This window comes from Dasypus novemcinctus, chromosome 4 (assembly GCF_030445035.2).
Source record: "Dasypus novemcinctus isolate mDasNov1 chromosome 4, mDasNov1.1.hap2, whole genome shotgun sequence".
NCBI classification, from domain to species: domain Eukaryota; kingdom Metazoa; phylum Chordata; class Mammalia; order Cingulata; family Dasypodidae; genus Dasypus; species Dasypus novemcinctus.
In genome coordinates this window covers 136587047-136610684 of record NC_080676.1, presented here as the reverse complement: position 1 = coordinate 136610684, position 23638 = coordinate 136587047, and positions in this window count along the sequence as shown.

Here is a 23638-nt window from a genome sequence, read left to right as displayed (position 1 = left end):
CTTTTTATGCACATTCTAACATCTCCATCAGTACTGGGTTGATTTGAATCAATAACTTTTCTCCTCATTATAGTATTGTATTTTATAGTTTCTTGGCATGCATTTTAAATTTTGATCAGATACCTAACCTAAATTCAACCCAATTCTAAATTCTACCTTTTGTGTAGAATATATTATTTTACTCCTATAAATATTCTTGATCTTTGTTCTGGGGACTAATTAAGTTTTATCTGAAAATTCCATTAAGGTCTTGATATAAAGGTTTTTCAGGGGAGATGATAGCAGTGTTTAGTGTAGGCCTAAATTTCTCTACTACTGAGAATTCACTTCTGTGAATTGTACCCAATGTCCCACAGATTATTAAAATGTCTTGCCTTGCAGATGGAAATAGGCAATGGTAAAATTAATGTTTATGAATTAAACAGGGGCCAGAGACAGAGAAGCTGATTTCGGTGGCAGATGAAAATCTGAGTGTTGGGATTGAATCTTACCCTTCAAAAGTTGCAATCTGCATTGATGTAAGTGAATCCAGGATCTTTGAAGATGTTATTTTTAGTTAAGTTATGGCCAGATTGAATGAGGATGGACCTTCATCCAATATGACTGAAGTCTTTGAAAACAAAGGATACTGGATATGGAAATAGAAGCCAAAAGACAGTGCAATACAGAGTAACAGACAGGAAAGAGATGATGCAGATTTGCTGGAATGTAACAAACTCTGGGAGAAAGCAAGCCCTGCCAGCACCTTGATGTTGGACTTCTAATCTCCAAAGTTAGGAGACAATGAATCCCTATTGCTTCAGCCAACAAATGTGTAGTATTTGTCAAGTTAGCACTAGCAAACCAAGAGACTGAATTTCTAGCATGTTAAGTTCTGAGTGTTTATGGGATGGTTTGAAGAAGATGTTTAGAATTTATAGATAAAGTCACAACAGCCAAAAAAAGAAGTTTTTATTATGCATTAAGTATTTCATTGTTGAATAAAAGAATAAATACATGTGATCAATCAACTTCTGGGAAAGTAAGAAAAAATTGCCTTAAATCCTCTTTTTAATGGAATATAATCTCCATTTTCCTTTTCATTAATTTGTCATATATTCATTTACTATTCATTTCAGGGATGATACTCTTATTTTAGGTGTTGGAAATGCACTGCTGAGTCCCCAAAATAACCAATCTCTTAGGCAGTTGTGCTCTAATAGGAGCAAGAGATAATAAACAAATGATGAGAAATATAATTTAAAAATGAAACAAGATGAAGGGCAGAGAAAGTGATTTGAAGTATGTAGGAGTTGAAGAGGCATTATTTCAGATAGAGTGGGGAGGAAAGTCTCCTATTCTTCACATATAACTGATATTGTGTGAAGCAAAAAGTCAAATTGATTTTTCTTTTTTTATTTGAAGTCATTTAAAATCCTGTGCACAAAAAATAATTAAATCTAGAAACTATTAGAAATATGTTATTGTCTTAATACTAGATATCTAATCTAAAATTAGAAGTGCTATATAAACTACATATAAATTTATTGTTTTTTTCCTCAGTTAAAAAAGTAAGAACTTTAATTCTTTTTAATTACCTTTCCAATTTAAGCATAAGTCAGGACCTGGTAGCAATTTTCCCTATTTTACAGAATAAACAGTCTTTAAAATCATGATGATATCCTAAATTGTTAGCGTTCTCAGTTTCAAAATTTTAGTAAATTACCTTGTTTTATTCTGACTGTGAAATATGCTTGTACATATGATTTTCATCAAAGGCATAGGAAAAGTAAAATTTAGGTTTGGACTTTTAGGTATGAAGTAGGAAATTTATATGATAAATTATATGTGAGGAAAAATCATCCCAACATATACTCAGTGATATTTAGTTGGATTAGAGTGGACTCATTGTGTGTTCTGCTGGGAAACTACTGTGATTAGTAAGGGAAGAAATTGCAGTAGTGATGTGGAGAGGGTGGCCATGGTGGCTGCTGATGATAGGGAGATGGAAGAAGAGATATGGGGTGGGGGCATTTTCAGAATTTGGAGTTGTACTGAGTGGTGCTGCAGGGATGGATGCTGGATGTTGTGTGTCCTGCCATGGCCCACTGGGTGGACTGGGAAAAAGTGTGGACTACAATGTCGACCACTGTTCATGTGATACAGTGGTGCTCCAGAATGTATTTGCCAAGTGCAGTGGATGCGCTGCGATATTGGAAGAGGTTGTTGATGTGGGAGGGTTGGGGTGGGTGGGGTTGGGGCGTATATAGGGACCTCATATTTTTTTAATGTAACATTTAAATGAAAATAAAGAAGGAAAAAAGAAAAGCAAATGCTGGGAAGCAAGGACACATGCAATTAAGTTGTACCACAGAGAATTATTTTCATCTTATTTAGCCTGTCAATCCTTAGTGGCAGTGACTCACTAAAGTTTTCCTTTATTACAACGTCATTCTTCACCCTCAAAAATAAAATAAAATAAATAAAGTTGGTGTAAAGATGTAGAGCCCTGAGTGGTTTGGAAAGCCTTTGAAGTCCTCAAGGGTAAGCTTGCATTTCCCCAGGAGAAGGAGAAAGTCCTGTGTGAGTACCAGCACGTCAGATAAATCTATACCATGAACACCAAAAATGATGAAAATTCCTGTGGAACATAGAACTTCCAGTCACGCAGATGGAGAGACAGACTCTGGAAACTGCATGACTGTGGTCTCATTCTGAAGACTAGAATGGCTTTACATCAAAGTTTCTAAACTACAGAACTTGTTCAAGCATGGCATCATAAAGCAAGTATGACTTGGGGATGGAAAGAGATTAAGAAGGAAATTGAGAGGAAGAAAACTGGAAAAGAAATAATGGATTATAAAAGAAAGCAAGAAGAAGAATTAACAAAAAGAATGTTAGAGGAAAGAAACAGAAAGGCAGAAGACAGGGCAGCTTGAGAGCATAAAAAAAGTCAAATTAAAATCAATGAAGAAATTCTAGGTTAGTAGATTTGGAACTGCTTTTGTGTTTGTTTGGTCAATGTCAGTGTGTACATTGTAATTGTTTCAGTGTATTGAAACTGTTTTTGTGATTGCTCATTGTTAGTTTATATTCTGATACCTCCAGATGGTGATATAATTTGATTAAAAAAATTCTGAAAGAATTCTATTCAAATGGCCAAAAATTAAATAACCACTTATATTATTACCTAAGTTTAAAACATTAATGAGATCTCTATAATAAGAAGAAATATAAGTCTCAATTAATAAAATTACTATAAGTATCTTCGTAGAAATTAGTTCATGCTTAAAATTGAAATGAATAATTTATTTTTCTTCATAGGATAAAATGAAAAATGAAAAAAGTTAAGAGAATATTGAAAAAATAAAGTTTGTGGGAATGCTAATTGAAATTGAATAAGGAGTAATTTGTCTTAAAATAAAATGGATAGTTTTATAAAATCAGAAATGGTGATATGCAGGACAGAACTAGTATATAGCAAGTTGTAAAAGTATTGTGATAATATTCAGTAAGATAATGTGTTTTGTAAAAGTAAAATAAACCTGAATGAATACAAAAAGTGCAAAAACTGTGTGAAAAGGTCAACAATGGACTTCTGCAGTTCTTTCTCAAGGCTTTCTGCCCTGGCCTGATGACAAAGACACTGGCTGCCTAGAAGAAATCTGTGGTTGAAACCCTACTGAGGGAAGCAGACTTGGCCCAATGAATGGAGTGTCCACCTACCACATGGCAGGTCCACGGTTCAAACCCCAGGCCTCCTTGACCCAAGTGGGACTGGCCCATGCACAGTGCTGATGCGCACAGGGAGTGCCGTGCCACGCAGGGGCGTCCCCCCGCAGGGGAGCCCCACGCGCAAGGAGTGTACCCCGTAAGGAGAGCCTCCCAGTGTGAAAGAAAGTGCAGCCTACCCAGGGATGGCACCACAAATGTGGAAACCTGATACAACAGGATGACTCAACAAGGGGAAACACAGATTCCAGGTGCCACTGATAAGGATGGGAGCGGTCACAGAAGAACACACAGCGAGTGGAAACAGAGAGCAGACAACTGGGAGGAAGGTGAGAGAAATAAATATAAAATAAAAAATGAAATCTTACTGTGGACATTATATTCACCAGTAATCCTTTTATCCAAAATTAAAAGGAATTTCAGAGACAATAGTATCAGATGTGTTAATGGGGAAAGGTCCTTCATGAGAGTAGGACCTCTAGCAGGCTGCATTAAAAAAAAAAGAGACAAAAAAGTTGGATATTGACTTAATCTGTGAATTGGATATGGCCAGCATCAGTACTGGCTTTGGGTGGGGTTTGTGGCAAAGGCAACATTCTAATTGAGTACCCTTTGGGTTTTAATCACAAATATGGAAACAGGCCAAAAATAGAATTTAAAAAAGCAATTGTGTGCAGTATAAAGCCCTGCTGAAAGTGAAAGACTAAAACAATAGTGTCTGGTCACTCTGAAGACTGCCATCCCAATCCAGAGGTGGATTGCAAATACTAAAAGCAAAGCAGAAACAATGGACTGTTGTGAATCACCCTCTATGGGTGAGAGATCTGGAGAACATCTGGGATGCCTGCCAGCAGTGACAGGTAAATGTCTATCATGTCCCTTCCCACTACTCTACCATCCCTCTTAGGACTGTTGAGGCAGAGGCCTCATGATGATTCAGAATCATACAATTGAGACCTGAGAAGAAGCAGAGTGGCTCCACTGGAAAAGTGAACATCATGAATACCAGACCTTGTGGTGCCTAGCACAGCACTTCCCACTGCCTGCTATTCACCAACAGCTTGTAGCCTTAACGCTCACTTCAGTGACTGTGACATCAGCACCCTCCTGCTCTTGCAAGGGGCCAGATATGCTTTCACTGCTACAGATACTGCAATGGGACTCTTGTAACAGGTCACCTGTTGTTTTCTGCCTGGTAAAAGAGTCCTCACAATGTCGGACTAAGTTTAAATTCAACACTGACTTGTGGTCCCAGGTCCAGTGAAGTTGCTAAGAATAGGACCAAGGAAGGCACTGAAATTATGTGATAAACTTCCAACAGTCCCATAGCCCAAAATGGGGAAGTAACAATAATTGTTCATTGCCTATGCCTCAAACTATACAAACGGTAAATGATGTCATTTTTCATGAAGTACTGGCCTATATAGCCTTGCTGTTCTTAATCCCATGAGAAATAAGTCATAGCTACTTGGAAGTTTATATAACCTGCTGTAGTTATGATTATGTATAAAATGCTGTTCTAAACTTGGAAGGAAAATTACAAAATGTAAATATCCAACTGAGATTAACATGTGATTGGAATGTATCTAACTTTTGTGTAACCCTCCATGTTTATAATAATAGTTCAATTGCAAGCTGATGTAGTAGGCATTCAGAATGCTGATTTGAAATTTTTACCTGTTTCTTAAATGATGGCCAGAATTGCAGATGGACTATAGTCACTAAAACCTATGAACTGAGGGGAAAGTTGGGGAGGAGGTATTCTGGGAGAAATGTTGCATGTTTTGTCTTTGTTTCTTTGGAACTTAGTCCTCAGAAGCACACAATGAGCCCTTTGAGGTAAGAAGTAGTAAGAAACCACCAAATCTGCCTTCGTTGCTTTACAAAAATGAAAAGGGGGAAATGTTGTGGGGAAACTGGCTTACCTGTTCCCTATTTGTTGCACTTGTCCCCAGTTATTGTAAACATTGCCATGGTGATGAGGAATAGCTGCTCTGGAGTTCCTAAAAAATATGATGCAGAAACTAGGGTTGAGGCTCGCAGCTATAAACCCCCTGGTTCCATCCTTGGTTCTTCTCTCGTGTTTCTCTCTGTCCTTTATTTCTATAAGTTCTGCATTGCCTTCCCTTTGAGGCAACTGATTGCTGACTTAGTGCAGCATCAGGTACTTGAGGAAATGCAAAAAATAAAATACTACTACCATTAGTTTCCTATTGTTGCTTAGTGGCTTATAGCTACACATATTTATCCTCTTATTTAGGAAGTCAGGGGTCAAATTAATCTCAAGGGCTAAAATTAAATGAATACATTTTCTTGTTTTCTCCAGCTTGTAGAGATTGCTGATGTCCCTTGGCTTTTAGCTCCTTTCCAATAACTGCATCACTCTTACCTCACTTTCGGTCATGAAATCTCTATCTCTGACTCTGATCCTCCTGTCTGCCACTTTTCAGTGCTCTTGGAATTATGTTGGACCCACTCACTCTATTTCAGGATATTTAACTTAATCACATCATCTACAAAGTTCCTTTTGTGATGTAAGATATTATAGTCACAGAAACCAGTGATTAAGAAATGGACATTTTTAAGGGATCATTAGTCAGCCTACATACTATTTAATGCAAACATAGACAAATTTTCTTCCAGATATTTCTGCTGGTTAAATAAAAGTTTAAATGTGGGTATTTTGTGCAATTGTAAGATACGTGTTTTACAATTGTATATATATTGCTTGCAAATAAGAGATGGCATTTGTAATCTAATCATAAGAGAGTAGGATTATTCAACTACTGTTTGAATTGGTTTAGAAATGGAAAATAATCCATTATGTTCTTCCCCAAGGCATTAACCATTAACATCCCATTAACACATCCAATGGGAAATGTTACTTCCATGTACTATTCTAGATCAACAATATTGATGCTTTCGTTGTAAATCAAATAAAATGGGGTGGGGGATTGCTGGAAAATGGTGAATAGGAAGATCCTGGAATAAGTGCCTTCACCAGCACAATTATCAGACAGACAGAAAATATCTTAATCAACTATGTCAAAACTCTGGAGTCCAGTAGAATACTGTACAGCATCCAGAGAAAAGCAGGAGGAAAAAGCTGGTAAATTATGGTAAATACCAATAAATTCTTTTCTCCATGCAGTGGTTATCATTGATCATTCCTCACTGTCACTGGGGGTCTGGCTTTGAGGAACATTGTTCCAGATTGTCCCATACGAAAAGTCAGAAGAGACTTTAAAATGTTAAATTTTAACCCTCTGGCCAATCCAGATAGAAATGAGAAGGGATTCAATATGGCACAAATAAAGAAAAAATAAAAACAAAAGTAGGGATTAACAAAAGAATTGAGGTACAAAAATTATTACTCAAAAAAGTAAATAGCAAAATGATAGAAGAAATTCCTGCATTATCAGTTGTGATTGTAAAGAAGGAAAATGGATTAAATTCTCCAATCAAAAGGAAGTGATTGGGAGAATGGAACAATAACAAAAAAAAAAAGCCAAAAAACATGAACCAACTATTTGCACTTTATAAGATACTCACCTTAAATTCAAAGACAAATGTAGGTTGAAAATAACTATAATTATAGAAAGCACAGTTTTATAATTATACTATTAAGGATAGTCCATGATTTAACACTATTGGTGTTATGCAGTTCTATAGGTAAAAAAAAAAACAAATTTTTGTAGTAACATATATATATATATATATAAAACCAACAGTTGTTCATTTTAACCACCTTAAAATATGTAATTCAGGGCTACTAATTGCAATTCACAGTACTGTACTACCATCACCACTATCCATTACAAAATCATTTCCAACAGCCAAAATAGAAACTGTATTTTAAGCCTTAGTTCCCTTTTCTTTTTCCTCACCCCATTCCCTGGTAACCTATATTCTATATTCTGCTTCTATGAGTTTCCTATTTTAATTATTTCCTATCAATAAGGTTATCATGCTTATCCATTTTTCATTTAATGGACAGTTGGTTTGCTTCTGTCTTTTAGCAATTTTGAATATTATCACCATAAACATTGATATGAAAATATCTTTCAAGTCCCTTCATTCTATTCTTTTAGGTATATCATAGTAGAGGGATTGTTACATTATATAATAATTCTATTCTGAACTTTCTGAGGAACTTCCAAACTCTCTTCCATGTAATTGCACCATTTTATATTCCCACCAGCAATGAATTAGTGTTCCTATTTATCCGTATCCTCTCCAAAATTTGACATGTTTTTTTTCTTTATTAATAGTGGCCATTCTTGTGGGTGTGAAGTGGTATCTCATTGTGGTTTTCATTTATATTTCCATAATGATCAATAATGTGGAGCATCTTTTTTTTAATAGTTTATTAAGAAACAAGAAAATGAGAAAAGTACACGGTCTAAGGCATGACCCATGGGTCTGCTGCAGAGTACGATGTACCTGTTGTGCATCATTTCATGTGCTTCTTAGTCATTTGTATATCTTCTTTGGAAAAGAGTCTATTTAAGGCTCTTGTCCATTTTAAAATTTGGTTGTTTTCTTTTTGTTGTTGAGTTCAAAGATTTCATTATATATTCTGGGTGGAAAATCTTTTCAGATACATTGTTTCCAAATATTTTTTCTCATTGCATAGGTTGCCATTTGCATTCATGAGAATATCCTTTAAGACACAAAAACTTTTACTTTTGATAAAATCCCATTTACCTAATTTTTTGTTTGTTGCTTATGTTCTGGTTGCGAAGTACAAAAAACAAAACAAAACAAAACACTGCTCAACACAATGAAGATGATTCCCTACAATTTTTTTCTAAAACTTGTATTGTTTTAGCTCCTATATTTATGTCTTTGAATAATTTCGAGTTGATTTTAGTATATAGTGTGAGGTAAGAGAGTTCTCCTTCATTCTCTTACATCCATACTCCAAAATTTTGCAGCACCATTTTTTGAGGATGAAAATTCTTTCCCTGTTGAGTGATCTTTTCAACCCTGTCAAAACTCAGTTGGCCATAAATGTGAGGGTTGATTTTATTGAGCTCTCAATTCCATTTGTTCATAAGTCTGTCCTTGGGCCAATATCATGCTATTGTGATTACTATGGATTTGTAATAAGATTTAAAATTTCTTCTTGATCAGGAAGCAGACTTGGCCCAGTGGTTAGGGCATCTGTCTACCACATGGGAGGTCCACGGTTCAAACCCTGGGCCTCCTTGACCTGTGTGGAGCTGGCCCACCTGCAGTGCTGATGTGTGCAAGTCGTGCGGTGCCATGCAGGGGTGTCTCCGCATGGGGGAGCCCCATGTGCAAGGAGTGCACCCCATAAGGAGAGCTGCCCAGCGTGAAAGAAAGTGCAGCCTGCCTAAGAATGGCACTGCCCACACAGAGAGCTGACACAACAAGATGATGCAACAAAAAGAAACACAGATTCCCATGCCACTGACAACAACAGAAGTGGACAAAGAAGAACACACAGCAAATAGACACAGAGAACGGACAACTGGGGTGGGGGGGAGGAAGGGGAGAGAAATAAAATAAATAAATCTTAAAAAAAATAAATAAAATAAAACTTCTTCTTGAATAGTACAATTTTTCCTATCCTATTACTTTGAACCTACATATGTCTTTGAATTTAAGGTAAGTATCTTATAAAGTGCATATAGTTGGTTCATGTTTTTTGGGTTGTTTTTCTTTTTTTTTTTGCCCATCAAGGGGCAGGGACACAAGGTCCTACTGACATGGCCCAATCAAAGCCCTAATCACAATTTAATCATACCCACTATAATCCAATATCTATTTTTGGAATTCATGAACCATACCAAACTGTTATACTCCACCCTCTGGATTCCAAAAAGATATTACAGTATTAAAAAAAAAAACACTTTAAATCAGTAGCAATTCTAAATATAGATTCATATCATAATCAGTTTAAAGAAATACAGTTTGTCTTGGGGCAAAGTTCCTTCTGCTGTAGACCTCTTAAACTTACAAAATCATTTACTGCTTCCAAAAAACAAATGGACAAAGGAAAACATTTCTATCAAAATAAGGAGAAATTGGGAGGAAAATATGAGTCATGGGTTCTCTACAGTTCAGTAAGCCTACAGGACATACTACATTACATGTCAAAGACTGAGAGTCATTCTTAAGATGATGGTTTCTTCTTCCTGGATCCTTATGGTAACCTGCACCTTCCACAGGCTCACCCAACAAACCTTCTTTGGGTCCACTCTCATCAAGTATCTGGGTGGTAACCAAGCTCCAGACCTCACCTTCCAAGAGCATTAAGGTGAATTCCACACCTTACCCAATCTTTGGGTTAGAGACTTAACCCCCCTAGTACAGTGAGGGGGAGGCAACATTCTCCCTAAACTTTGGTATACAGGCTCAAACCTCTCAGAGCAATGAGCTGACCACCTGGCTTTCCATAATCCATGGTGAACAGGCACACCCCTCTCAGATTTAAGGGATGCTGACCTCAACTGTCCTAATGCTGGAGAAAGGTGCTCCACCCTCTCTGTACTCTGGGATGGAAAAACTCTCCCAGCATCAGGTGGAAATATCCACCCTCTTCAAGTACTGGAGCAAACTCACTCTCTCTGTACATATATGTGGGGTCCTTTCTTGGCCCAAGGCAATGTCTTAATTACAGATCAAAGCTTCCATGGTTTTCCTCTTAAAGCTGTTCCCCCTTCAATCTTCCCTTTACATGTCTCCTTTAGTCCAAGCTGACAGTGGTTTTATTCATACAACTATCTCAAAAAGCTTGTTGGTTTAGCATGCAAGAAGCAGGGTTCCAAGCCATCAGACAGTAAAACTTTCCACAATTCTTTCCTTCTTAACTGCATCTTCAATCCTGATTTACTATTCCAAGTTTAGTTAGGTCCTTAAATGGGGGACATTCATCTGGGAGCTTGATTTCCAGGGGCTTGGAATTTCCAAAATCAGTTTCCGGTTTTTTTTTTTTTTTTGGTGTATGTGCCCTAAAGTTCAGTCCTCAGTGTATTTCTCTCCTCTAGCATTTTGCTATAAGCTTCAAGGGGAAGCCAAGCTGCATCCTCCGAGTTTACCTTGGAAAGTTCTTCAGCTAAATGCCCAGGCTCACCATTTTCAAATTCTGCCTTCCCTAAAACACCAGGAGTAAAGCTTGCTAAGTGCTCTGCAACTTTACAACACAGACTGCCTTTCCTCTGTTTCCAATAATAGTTATATTATTTACTTCTAAGGCATCATGAAAGTCTCTTTAGCATCCATTTTACTATCAACAGTCTCTTCAAAGCAATCTTGGCCTTTTCCATCAAGCACTTCCCAATTCCTCCAAAAAAGACCCCTTACCCACTAGTAAAACTGTGCCAGCATTTTTGGTATTTGCAAAAGCTCTTCTCCACTCCTCAGTACCAAATTCTTCATTAGTCAGCCAAAGGGGTGCTGATGCAAAATACCATAAATTGGTTGATTTTTACAAAGGATATTTATTTAGGGTAGAAACTTACAGTTACCAGGCCATAATGCATAAGTTACTTTGCTTTTGCCATGTATTGGAGCAAGATGCTCCAACATCAGCATCCAAGATGCTGCCAACATCTGCCAGGGTTCAGGCTTCTTGGGTTCCTCTCTTCCTGGAACTTGCTTCTCTTTCCTCACAAACTCCTCTGTGTGCTTTCTTCCCAGGGCTCCAGTTCAAGACTTGCACCTCCCTTCTATGTAGTGCAGTTTCTCTGTAAGACCCTGTTCACCAAGAACTCAATGTCCTACTGACGTGGCCCAATCAAAGCCCTAATCATAATTTAATCTTGACCAGGTACAGACAAGTTTACAAACATAATCCAATATCTATTTTTGGGATTCATGAACCATATCAGACTGCTACATAGGCATTCCTTGGTTTGCAGCTACATCATTTCTAGTCTCTGCCTCCATCTTTGTGTGGCCTTCTTCACCCTGTGTCTGTTGGTCCCTGTGCCCAAATTTCCTGCTTCTTTTATGGACATCAGTTGTACTGGATTATGGCCCACCCTTATCCAGTTTGGCCTCTTCTAAATTAGCTACAAGTACCCTATTTCCAAATAAGGTTATGTCTGAGGTGCTGGGGATTAGGACTTCAACATATCTTTCTGAGACACACAATTCAATCTATAATAACCACCCAAAATTAGTAATCTTAATCTCTAAAAGCTAATGGAAATCAATAAAGAAATACCAAGAACCACATAGGTAAATTTAGCATCTTAAGATCACTGAGAAAAACAATGGTATAAACATACACTTTTTTTTGAATGGGCAAAGTTATTAATGGATAACCCACACATTCTCAAAAAATAAATCGCTAATAACAAGCCATAAGAAAGCCATTCTTGGTAATAAGTGAAATGCAAGTTAAAACACAAATATCTAAAGATTTTTAAAAACCACAATATGTAGCATTATTTTAACTTCTATAAAGTTTATTATTAACAAATTAAAAATCAACTCTGTTAATAATTAAGTGTGTTGACCCTACTAGAATATCAGTTTCTGAAGGAACATGCTCAAGGTACCTTCAAAATTATTTAAAGTTGCTTCTGAAGGAACATACTCAAGACACCTTCAAAATTATTAAGCATCAATTCTCCACAGTGATTGTTGATTTCTTACTAAAGACACCCAGAGCCTTCTTCATTCTGACCCCTCCTGACAAAGATAAATGAGACAACAACTGCTGAACTGTCCCTCATTCTTGATAACCTGCAAAATGATCCTTCAAATCCTTGATTTGTCATTTAACCCAAGTGAAATTTTTAAAAAGGACCCCTATCCATTCATTCTTTCTGAGATGCTCTATAGTCACTCTGCTGTGTGCTAATCCCTATATCAGCAAAGTATATAAACCTAAATTAGTTCAACTGTATTTAGTATGTTTTTATGGTCTTTGATTATTGGACTTCTACAGTGGACATTTTGCAACTTCATTTTCACAAGGTAACTACTAACATGGTTTCAATTATTCAGCATATTCAGGAAATAAGGGAAGTAGGATCAGATATTAGATATTTAGCTCTACCATTTTTAAAAAAAATCTTATAAATGTATATCTGATTTCAATATTTTAAAAAATCTATATTAAATGTGGAATGTCTGGATAGTGAGTACATGAGAGTTTGCTATTATTCTTTTAGCTATCTATATGTTTTGATACATTAAGGAATGTATCAGATAGTGGAAAATCTACTGTGGTAGTTTGATATTGTTTATATTAATTCCAAAAATAGAAATTGGATTATTTTGTAAACTGATCTGCTCTTCTGGGTGCATTAGATTGTATTAAATTCAGAGGTTTCTCTTTTACTTGATTATATAATGATTAAGGCTTTGGTTGGGCCACATCAGTAGGAACTGACATGGCAAAGGAATTAGTAGAATTTTAATGCTGGAGCCCAAGGAAATAAACATATAGGAGAAAAAACATGAAGAGGAAGAGAGAAAGCTCCATAGACACAGCAGAGGCCCAAGAAAGAGAATGAGCCTGAGAATCAATAGCTGACATTGTGGAGAGAACAGAGCACCTGAGCCCAGAGAGAAAAGAGACCCCGGAGAGAGATGAGACATATCCCCACCTACAGCTGATACTGAAAGAAGCTGGAACCATGGAGCCTTAAGAGGAAAAGGAAGCCTGGGCCCTTGCAGACATCGGCAGCCATCTTGCTTTGGTGAGTGAAGTAACTTACACTTTATGACCTGGTAACTGTAAGTTTTTACCCCAAATAAATACCCTTTATAAAAGCCAACAGATTTCCGGTATTTTGCATCAGCACCCATTTGGCTGACTAATACACCTACTTTATGCCATTTTTACTGTAAACTTGGAAAAACCAAAGAAAGGAGATGCCTGTAACATAGGAAGCTACTTTTAGCTGTCTGGTGATTTATGAGATGGACTGAATAGAAGACCCTCCCTATAAGCAAGCTGTAGCCTAGTCAGTAACTGACAAAATCTTTCAGCTCCTCTTTCTAAGGAAGACTGAATTTGAGAGGCAACTAGGGCCTCATAAACAGTAGTGTAAGGCAGAAGCTGAAATCTATATAAATGAGAACATAGTAAATGTAGTAGGCATTCAGGAAACATTGCTTAGGAAGCCAAGATGGAGAAGAAATAGAGAGCATTATTAGATGGGGTAGAGAAATTAGATGATGCATGCTGAAAAAAAGAAAGCAGTAAAATTTGAAGCTGGAGCTACTGCTGATAAAAGAGCAAAGATATCCAAAAGGTTCTATTTCACTCAATATACAGTGAACAGACTGAGGCTTTTCTATGCTGAATAATGGTCCATTTATCCATGATGGCTTACCTGGTTGTGATCATTTTAGGCTCTTCATTACTTTCCTTGGGATTCCCTCAAAACCATAATTGTTTTCATCCTGATCTAAAAGGGAAAGCTATCAATCTACCCCATTGAGTATGATATTATCTATGGGTATTCATATATACTTTTTATCATTTTGGCTTTGGTATTAAAAGTAAAGTTGGCCTCATAAATTGATTGTGGTAGTGTTCATCCAATAAAAAGCTTTAGAAGGATTTGAGGAGGTTAGGTGTATTAGTAAGCCAAAGAGTTGCCAATGCAAAATACCAGAAATTAGTTGGTTTTTATAAAGGTATTTATTTGGGGTAGGAGCTTGCAGATACCAAGACATGAAGCATAAGTTACTTCCCTCAACAAAGTCTATTTCCACATGTTGGAGCAAGATGACTGTTAACATCTGCCAAGGCTCAGGCTTCCAGGGTTCCCTTCTTCCTAGGTGCTGCTTCTCTCTGGATTCAGGTCCTCTGTTTTCTCCACAAGGTCAACTGTAGACTATGAGGCACTCTAGGCTTTACCTCTCTCCAAAAGGTCAGGTATAGACTACCTGGCAAATGGCTCTGTCTCTCCCCAGGGCTTCTAATGTATCTAAGGAGCCACCTCTTCCTCTGTGTTCTTCTCCTGGCTCAGGTCTTCTCTTCCTGGGCCTTTCTTCTCTTTCCTCTGTGACCTTACTTCTTGGGGCTTTAGGTTAAGGCTTCAGCATCAAACTCCAAAATCAAAACTCCAACATTGAAAAACCCCCAAATCTGTCCTTTGCCATGCCTTTTATCTGTGAGTCCCCATCCATCAAGGGGTGGGGACTCAATCCCCTAACGACGAGGCCCAATCAAAGCCCTAATCATAAATCAATGATGCCCGGTACAGACCAGATTACAAACATAATCCAATATCTATTTTTGGAATTCATAACCATATCAAACTGTGACACTCCACCCTCTGAATTCCAAAAAGACATTACAATATTTGAAAAAGCCTTAAATCAGTAACAATGAAAGTACTAAAAATCATATCACAATCAATTTAAAGAAATAATTTTCACTGGGGCAAAATCCTGTCTGCTAAAGACCTCTGAAACTTACAAAACAATTTATCTATTTCCGAAACACAAATGGACAAAGGATAAACATTTACATTATAATAAGGAGAAATTGGGAGGGAAACATGAGTCAGAGGTCTTCTACATTTCAGTAAACCTGTAGATCATCCTCCATTTGATTTCAAAGTCTGAGAGTCATTCTTAAGAAGATGTTTTTTTCTCCTTCGGCTCATATGGGGACCCTCCCTTTCCACCCGCTTGCCCAATGACCATTTTCTTGGTTCCATGCTCATCAAGCATCTCAGTGTCAATGAAGCTCCAGAACTTTCCCTCCAAAGTGTTGGGGTGATTGCCACACTTTACCTAATCTTTGGATTAGAGTCTTAACCCCCTACTACAGTGATGTGAAGACAACATTCCCCCTAATCTTTGGCATACAAGCTCAACCATCTCAGAGCAAAAGGTTGACCACTTGGCCTTCCCTAAACCTTGGGGGATAGGTCCAACCCTCTGAGAACTTTGAGGTACTGACCTTAACTGCCCCAATCCTTGGGGAATGTGCCCCACCCTCTCTGTACGCTGGGGCAGCAAAACTCTCCCAGAACCTTGGACAGGAATATCCACCCTCTTCAACTGTTGGGGCAAACTCACCCTCTCTGTACACATTGGTGGGGTTTCTCTCTTGGCCCAAGGTGATGTCCTAATTCCATATCTCAGCTTCTATGATTTTCCTCTTGAAGTCATTTACCCTTTCATCTCTCCTTTCTGTGTTCCTTTTATTCCAGGCTGACAGTGGTTTTGTTCATACAGCTCTCTCAAAAAGTCTGTTGGTTTAGCATGCAGCAGGCAGGGGTCCAAGCCATCAGACAGTAAGACTTTACACAAATCTTTCCTAGGTAACTGCATCTTCAATCTTGATTTACAATTTCCAAGTTTAGTTAAGTCCTCCAATGGGGCACTTTCATCTGGGAGTTTGATTTCCAGAGGCTTGGAATTTCCAGAATCAGTTTCTGTTTTCTTTCTGTCCAACAGTTCATTCCTCAGCATTTCTCCCTCATCAAGCATTTTGCTAGAAGCTGCAAGCAGAAGCCAAGCTGTTTTCTCTGAATTTACCTTTGAAAGTTCTTCAGCTAAATGCCCAGGCTCACCATTTTCAAATTCTGCCTTCCATACAACACCAGGAGTTAATCTTGATAAATTCTCTTTGACTTCAAAACATGGATCACTTTTTCTCCAATTTCCAATAATAGTTTCATCATTAACTTCCAAGGCATCATAAAAAGTCTCTTTAGCATCCATATTGCTGTCAACTCTCTCTTCAAAGCACTGTAGGTGTTTTCTTTAAAGCATCTCAAAATTCCTCCAAAAAATACCCCTTGCCCATTTATAAAACCATACCAGCATTTCCATAATTGCAAAAGCACTTCCCCACTCCTTGGTACCAAATTCTGTATTAGTCAGCCCAAGGGATACTGATGCAAAATACCAGAAATTAGTTGGTTTATAAGAAGGGTATTTATCTGGAGTAGGAGCTTAGAGATAACAGGCCATGAAACATAAGTTACTTCCCTCATCAAAGTCTATTTCCATGTGTTGGAGTAAGATGACTGTTGATGCCTGCCAGGGTTCAGGCTTCCAGGTCCCTCTCTTCCCAGGTCCTGCTTCTCTCTGGGCTCAGGTCCTCTGTTTTCTCCACAACCTCAGCTGTAGACTATAAGACTCTCTAAGCTTTGCCTCTCTCCACAAGGTCAGCTGTGGACTATCAGGTGAATAGCTCTGTCTCTCTCCCTGGGGCTTCTGCTGTATCTAAGGAGCTTTCTCTTTTCCTCTGTTTTCTTCTCCTGGCTCAGGTCTTCTCTTCCTGGGGCTTGCATCTCTTTCCTCTGTGTGCTTACTTACTGGGGTTCCAGCTTAAGGCTTCAGCATCGAACTCCAACATGAAAATTCCAACATCAAAAACCCCCAACTCTGTCATTTGCCATGCCTTTTATCTGTGAGTCCCCACCCACCAAAGGGTGGGGATTCGATGCCCAATCATGTGGCCCAATCAAAGCCCTAACCATAGCTCAATGATGCCCAAGTACAGACCAGATTACAAACATAATCCAGTATCTATTTTTGGAATTCATGTCCATATCAAACCACTACAATATGTACTAATCCTTCTTGGAGTGTTTGTTGGAATTGTCCTGTAAAACCATCTGGTCCTGGGCTTTTCTCTGTTGGAAGGTTTTTGATTACTAACTCAATCTCCTTACTTGTAACTGATCTCTTGAAATTTATTTCTTCAAGACTCAGTGTAGGTTGTTAGCATGTTTCTAGGTATTTGGCCATCTCATATAGGTTGTCTAATTTGTTAACATACAGCTGTCCATAATATAATTTATGATCCTTTTTATTTCTGTGGAGCCAGTATTCATACTCCTCTCATTTCTGGTTTTATTAATGTCTTCTCTCTTTTTTTCTTTGTCAGTTTAGCTAAAGATCTGTCAATTTTATTGATCTTTTGAAAGAAACATCTTGTGGTTTTGTTAATGCTTTCAATTGTTTGTTGTTATTGTTCTTAATTTCATTTATTTATTTTCTAATTTTTGTTATTGCTTTCCTTCTGCTAACATTTGGTTTAGTTTTTTGTTTATTTTCTAGTTCCTACAAGTGTGCACTTAGGTCTTTGATTTTAGTTTTTTCTTTTTTTATATACAAGCAATAAGGGCTACATAAATATTCCTCTCAGCATTGCCTTTACTGCATCCTATAAATTTTAATATGTTGTTTTCTTGTCTTCCTTCTCAAGATATTTATTGATTTACCTTGTAATTCCTTCTTTGACCCATTGGTTATATAAGAGTATATTATTTAACTTCCACATATTTGTGAATTTTCCAGTTTTACAACTGTTACTGATTTCCACCATCATTGCATGAGGATCAGAAAAGATGTTTTGTATAATTTCCATATGTTAACACTACTGAGACTCTCTTTTACCCAAGATTTGGTCTATGCTGAAGACAAACCACTTGTACTTGAGAATAATGTACTTCTTTCTGTTTTGGGGCACAAAGTTCTGTATATATCTGTTAGGTCTAGTTCATTTATCATATTATTCAAGTTCTCTATTTCATTATTGATCTTCCATCTAGAATTACTGTTGATGAGATTGGTGTGTTGAAGTCTCTAACTGATATTGTCTAGTTGTCTATTTCTCCCTTCAGTTTTGTCAATATTTACCTCATATATTTTGTGGCATTGTGGTTAAGTGCATAATTATTTATAATTGTCATTTCTTCTTGATGGATTATACTTTTATTAACATATAGTGTCCTTCTTTGTTTCTCGTAACAGCTTTAGACTTAAAGTCTATTTTGTCTGATATTAATATAGATACCCCAGCTCATTTTGATTACTATTCACAAGGAATATCTTTTTCCATCCTTCCGCTTTCAAGCTATTTGTATTTTTTGGTCTAGGGTGAGTTCTTGTAAACAACATATAGTTGGATCATGCTTTTTTTAATCCATTCTCTCAATCTGTGTCATTTAACTGTGGAGTTTAATCCATTAACATTCATTGATATTAGCATAAAGGCAATACTTACTTCAGCCATTTTGTCCTTTGATTTTAATATCATGTCTCTTATCTCTCCTTTCCTTTATTGAAGCCTTCTTCTCTTATAGTTGATCTTCTCCACCCCCCAAGATGGCTTCCTTTTATGTTTGCTTTTTTGTTGTTGTTGTTATCTGCTCATTGTCTGTTTAATTCTTTTGGAGACACTGAAAGCCAAATCCAGGACTTCCCATGTGGGAGATGGGTGCTCAACTTTTTGAGACTCATACACTCCCTACTTGTTTGTTTTTGCTCATTGTCTGCTTGTTGTTTTGCTCCTTGTCTTGCTCATTGTTTTTGTTCATTGTCTGCTCATTGTTATTTCATGTTGTCTGCTCTTTTTTTTTTTTTTTTTGCTCATTGTCTGTTTGTTGTTTGTCTTCTTTAGGAGGCACAAGGAATTGAACCCTTTTCTCCCATGCGGGAGGTGGGCACTCAACTGCTTGGGCTACATCACTCCAAAGTTCATCTTTTATGATATTATCTGACAGATTCCTTTCACATTTCTGTTTCTGTATATATTTATAAATTTTAAATATTTTCTTTGTGATTTTCCTGGCATTTATATTACATAACCTACAACTACAACCTACTCATCTGAAAAGATACTAACTTAACTTCAGGAGAATACACATTATCTGTTCCCATATCCTTTTGGATCATCTCTTTATGTTTTTGTTTGTTTGTTTGTTTGTTTCCTCCACATTTTCTCTTTATATTTTGCATGTCCATCACCAGGAAATGACTTTTTTCTTGTTCGATTTATTCTGAGTCATATAGGACTTAAAGAGTAGTGTTGTATTTAGACAGTACAGTGCTATTGGGTTTTGCAGATACACTTGTAGCTTCCTTTACTGATAATCTTCATTTCTTCACCCTACTCCAGGTCACTCATTCATGCATTTTCTTTTTAACCTGCAGAACTGCCTTTAGTAATTCTTGTAGGCATGTCTTTATGGACAAACTCTCTCAGTTTCTGTTTATCTATAATACTTTAAAATTGCCCTCCTCATTTTTTAAGAACACTATTCCAGATAAAGAATTTTTTTGCTGGCAGTTTTTATCTTTCAGTACCTTAAATATATCATCCCATTGCCTTCTTGCTTTCTTGGTTTCTGATGAAAAATCAGCACATAATCTTTTTCAGATTGCATTGTATGAGACAAATCACTTTTCTTTTGTTGCTTTGAGAAGTCTCTTATTTTTGGCATTGACATTCTGAATAATATTTGCCTCAGTGTAGGTCTATGAGAATTTTCCTCTTTGGGATATGTTGCACTTCTTGGACATATATATTTATGTCTTGTGTAAGAGTTGAGAAATTTTGGGACTTTCTTTCCTCAAATATTCTTTCTATTCATTTTCCCTTCTCTTCTCTTTCTGGGACACTCATGACATGTAGGTTTGTTCATTTCATACTGTCACTCATAGCCCTTATTCAATGATAAATTTTATTCTATTTCTCTATCTGTTATGACTGTATGACTTCAATAATCCTGTCTTCCAGGTCACTGATACTTTCTTCTGCCTGTTGAGATCTGCTGTTGTATAGCTCTAGTGTTTTGTTAATCTCTATTATTGTGCCTCTGAGCCTCATAATATCTGTTATGTTTTTTATACTTTCAAGTTCTTCTTTACACTTATGCATTTTCTTTTTAACTACTTATCAATATTTTGAATTAATTAATGAGCTGTCATTAAATTTATTTGATTTCTATTCCAATCTTTGAATCTCCTCTGAAGTTTAAATTCATTCCCATTACTGAGTTATGTCTATCTGATTCTTATTGTGGCTTTTAAGGTTTTGCTGATGCCTGGGCATCTGATTATTTTGATATGTCAATTCTTTGAATGTCAATTTCTCTATCTTGCTAAGGATTTTATGTTTGATTAGCTTTATTTTAAGGATCCTCTTTGATTCTTGGTCCAATTTGTACTGGACTTTTAAAAAGTCTCTTCAAATCTTCTCTTCTTCACCTGATTCTTGCAGTATAATTTTTAAGATTGCACTTTTTGTGCAATTGTTTCACCTGCAGGAGAAAGTTTCCTTCACTGGGATTCTTGGTCTGATCTGTATTTTTTTCTGCAGACTTTTCTCCCCAGCTCCTGTGATTTATTTAAATACTCTCCCTCACTTTGTGCGCCCATGTCCTTATACTTTTCAATTGTAGGACCCATACTGTCTTACAGCAGTTCAGTTTTCTCTCACCTTTTTTCCCTATGAGAATTTTCTGCTTCCAGTTTCTTCATCTTTCTGATACCCCACTCCTAAAAATCAGGTAGCTCAATCCAGACACATCAATTTTGCTTTTAGGTGGTCCATCAGAAAAGGATGGGATTGAGTGTGTACAACACTCACCAACACAACAATTCTGCTACAGCTGCAGTCTCTCTGTCTTTTTTCTTTAACCCTTTGGGGCACTTTTGTATGAAGCACTTATCAGCCACTTGAATCCTGCCCTATGTCTCTACAGACTTACATCACTGTGCCTGTGTTATTTACATACATGGTATATAACTGCTGAGTATCTCTGTGGTCTACATCATAGCTGGAGGAATCAAGGTCATGTTGTTTCTGCACAACTAACAAGCTTCATGGCACTGAGTGAGGGAGAGGGATCCAGATTGTTGGGTCTGGAAAAGAAATTTCCAAGCTGATTTTGGAAATTATTTTTTTCTTTTACTTCAATTCAGAATGTGTGGGGTTCTTCTAAAGACTCTCTCATATTCCAGAGTTCCAAGCAAGTGAGATCTGTCCTTTTATTAGTTGATTCTGATGGGAGACTTCCAGGGGATGTCATACTGCTGCGTTGATGACATCACTCTATTCATCTATTTTTAAAGTCTTGCACTAACTGAATTTTTCAGGAATTATGGTATAGGTATGGTATAGGCAGTTAATACCCAGTCTTGGGGAAAGACATCATGAAAGTAAGTGATTCAAATGAAAATTAAGATAGAAATATATGTCCAATAGAATATAGGCACAACTTTTTGTGGGGTGCACTGCTGCTCAGTGGTGTAAATTAATAAAATAGATGTGTAAAATAGATAAGCATCCCTTTCTGTAATCTTAGAGATCTTTCCAGGGAGGGGAGCCTGGAAAATACTGGATTTCCTCTTATAAGAGGAATGGTTTTTACCATTCAGTGTTCCCTCTCATTTTCAAACTTTGTATTTATGTTTTAAAATAAATGGAAGAAACCTCAACTGTTAATTCAGAAATATTTGTGAGATAATCATGGAAAATTTGCTTTGATGGCAAAACTAATTTTCATTTGAACATAACTCATTCTTCTCTCTCATTAAGGTAGATAACATGAATGTTGAAAAGCACTAAATAGCATAATCGCAGATTTAATTTTGTAATTTTAACATAGTTATGAGTTGTGTGAAGTGTTTGGTGGCTCAGGAAATATAGTTTGCCTTCTTTTGATAGGTCTAATCTCCTTGTGTTTTACAAAAATTTTATAGTATAATTATCCATTTTATAATGTATTTCAACTTTGTTTATACCTGCAATATACACAAGTCTATATTCATAGCATTTACAATCAGAAATTTTAAGCACAACTACAAAAATATACAACATTCAATTCACACAGTGATTAGGATTCAATGGAAGCAAATTATTAGTAATAGAAATTTATTCTGAAATAGCATAAAAGGGAACTTCTGTAATGGTGATACATATTTCTTTGCTTATTACAATTTTGTTGCAAAGTATTCACTAACATTCCTAAATTTCTTTATATGCAAAGCATTTAATTCTGACTATATTTTTTAAAATTTATATTTCTGTAATGATTTATTTGGGCCTATATTTAGAGCATTTTTTTTAGGTTTTCTGCATGGAAGTTAAATATTTTGATGGGACTGTGTTTGTATTGATTTAATCAAAATTCTTACAGCTATCTTTTCAATTAAATACTTTTTCTTCCAAGTTTGTTTTATGCTTCTTTCAGAAATTTTGTTATTTATATGAGTATTCCATTGAAAATCTTATAATGTTATGACATTAGCTATTAACAAGTTTCTAATCATTGATAAATATATCATATGGAGAAAAAATATATTTGGACCCACATTTGCTATATGTATAGCCAGAAAATGAGACTTAATTGCTGTGTTGCTATAGAATGAAAAATTACATTAGTTGTATTAGCCAAAGGGGTGCTGATGCAAAGTACCAGAAATCTGCTGGCTTTTATAATGGGTATTTATTTGGGGTAGGAACTTACAGATACCAGGCCATAAGCATAAGTTACTTGCCTCACCAAAATCTTTTCACATGTTGGAACAAAATGGCTGCCAATGTCTGTGAGGGTTCAGGCTTCCTGAGTTCCTCTCTTACAGGATCTTGCTTTTCTCTGGGTTCAGGGTTCCTCTCTTCCTGGGGCTTGCTTCTGTTTCCTCTGTGAGCTTACTTCCCAGGGCTCCAGCTTAAGGCTTCAGCGTCAAACCCCAACATCAAAATTCCAACATCAAAAACCTCCCAAATCTGTCCTTTGCCATGTTTTTTATCTGTATTTTATTCGTGGGTGGGGACTCAGTGCCCTACTGGCACAAAAGGTTTACATAATTACTTAACCAAGTAAACATATGAATCCCATATGATATAATATGCCCAGAGGAAAAGATCAGTTTACAAACATAATCCAATTTTTGAAATTCATCAATAATAGCAAACTGCTACATTAGTCTACTAAGAAACTGTAGAGAAATAGAAGAGTTGATTTATCTGTACATTTTACTTCTTTTTAATAACAAATACAACTCTAAATTTCCCATTTTAAACACTTACAAGTGTCCAATTCAACAGCACTATTCACGTTCACAATATTGTGCTAACATAAACCTGTATCTAGTACTCCAACGTTTTCATCACTTCAAACAGAAACTCTGTACTAATTGAACAAAAACTCCCACTTCCTCTTCCCACTATAGACCC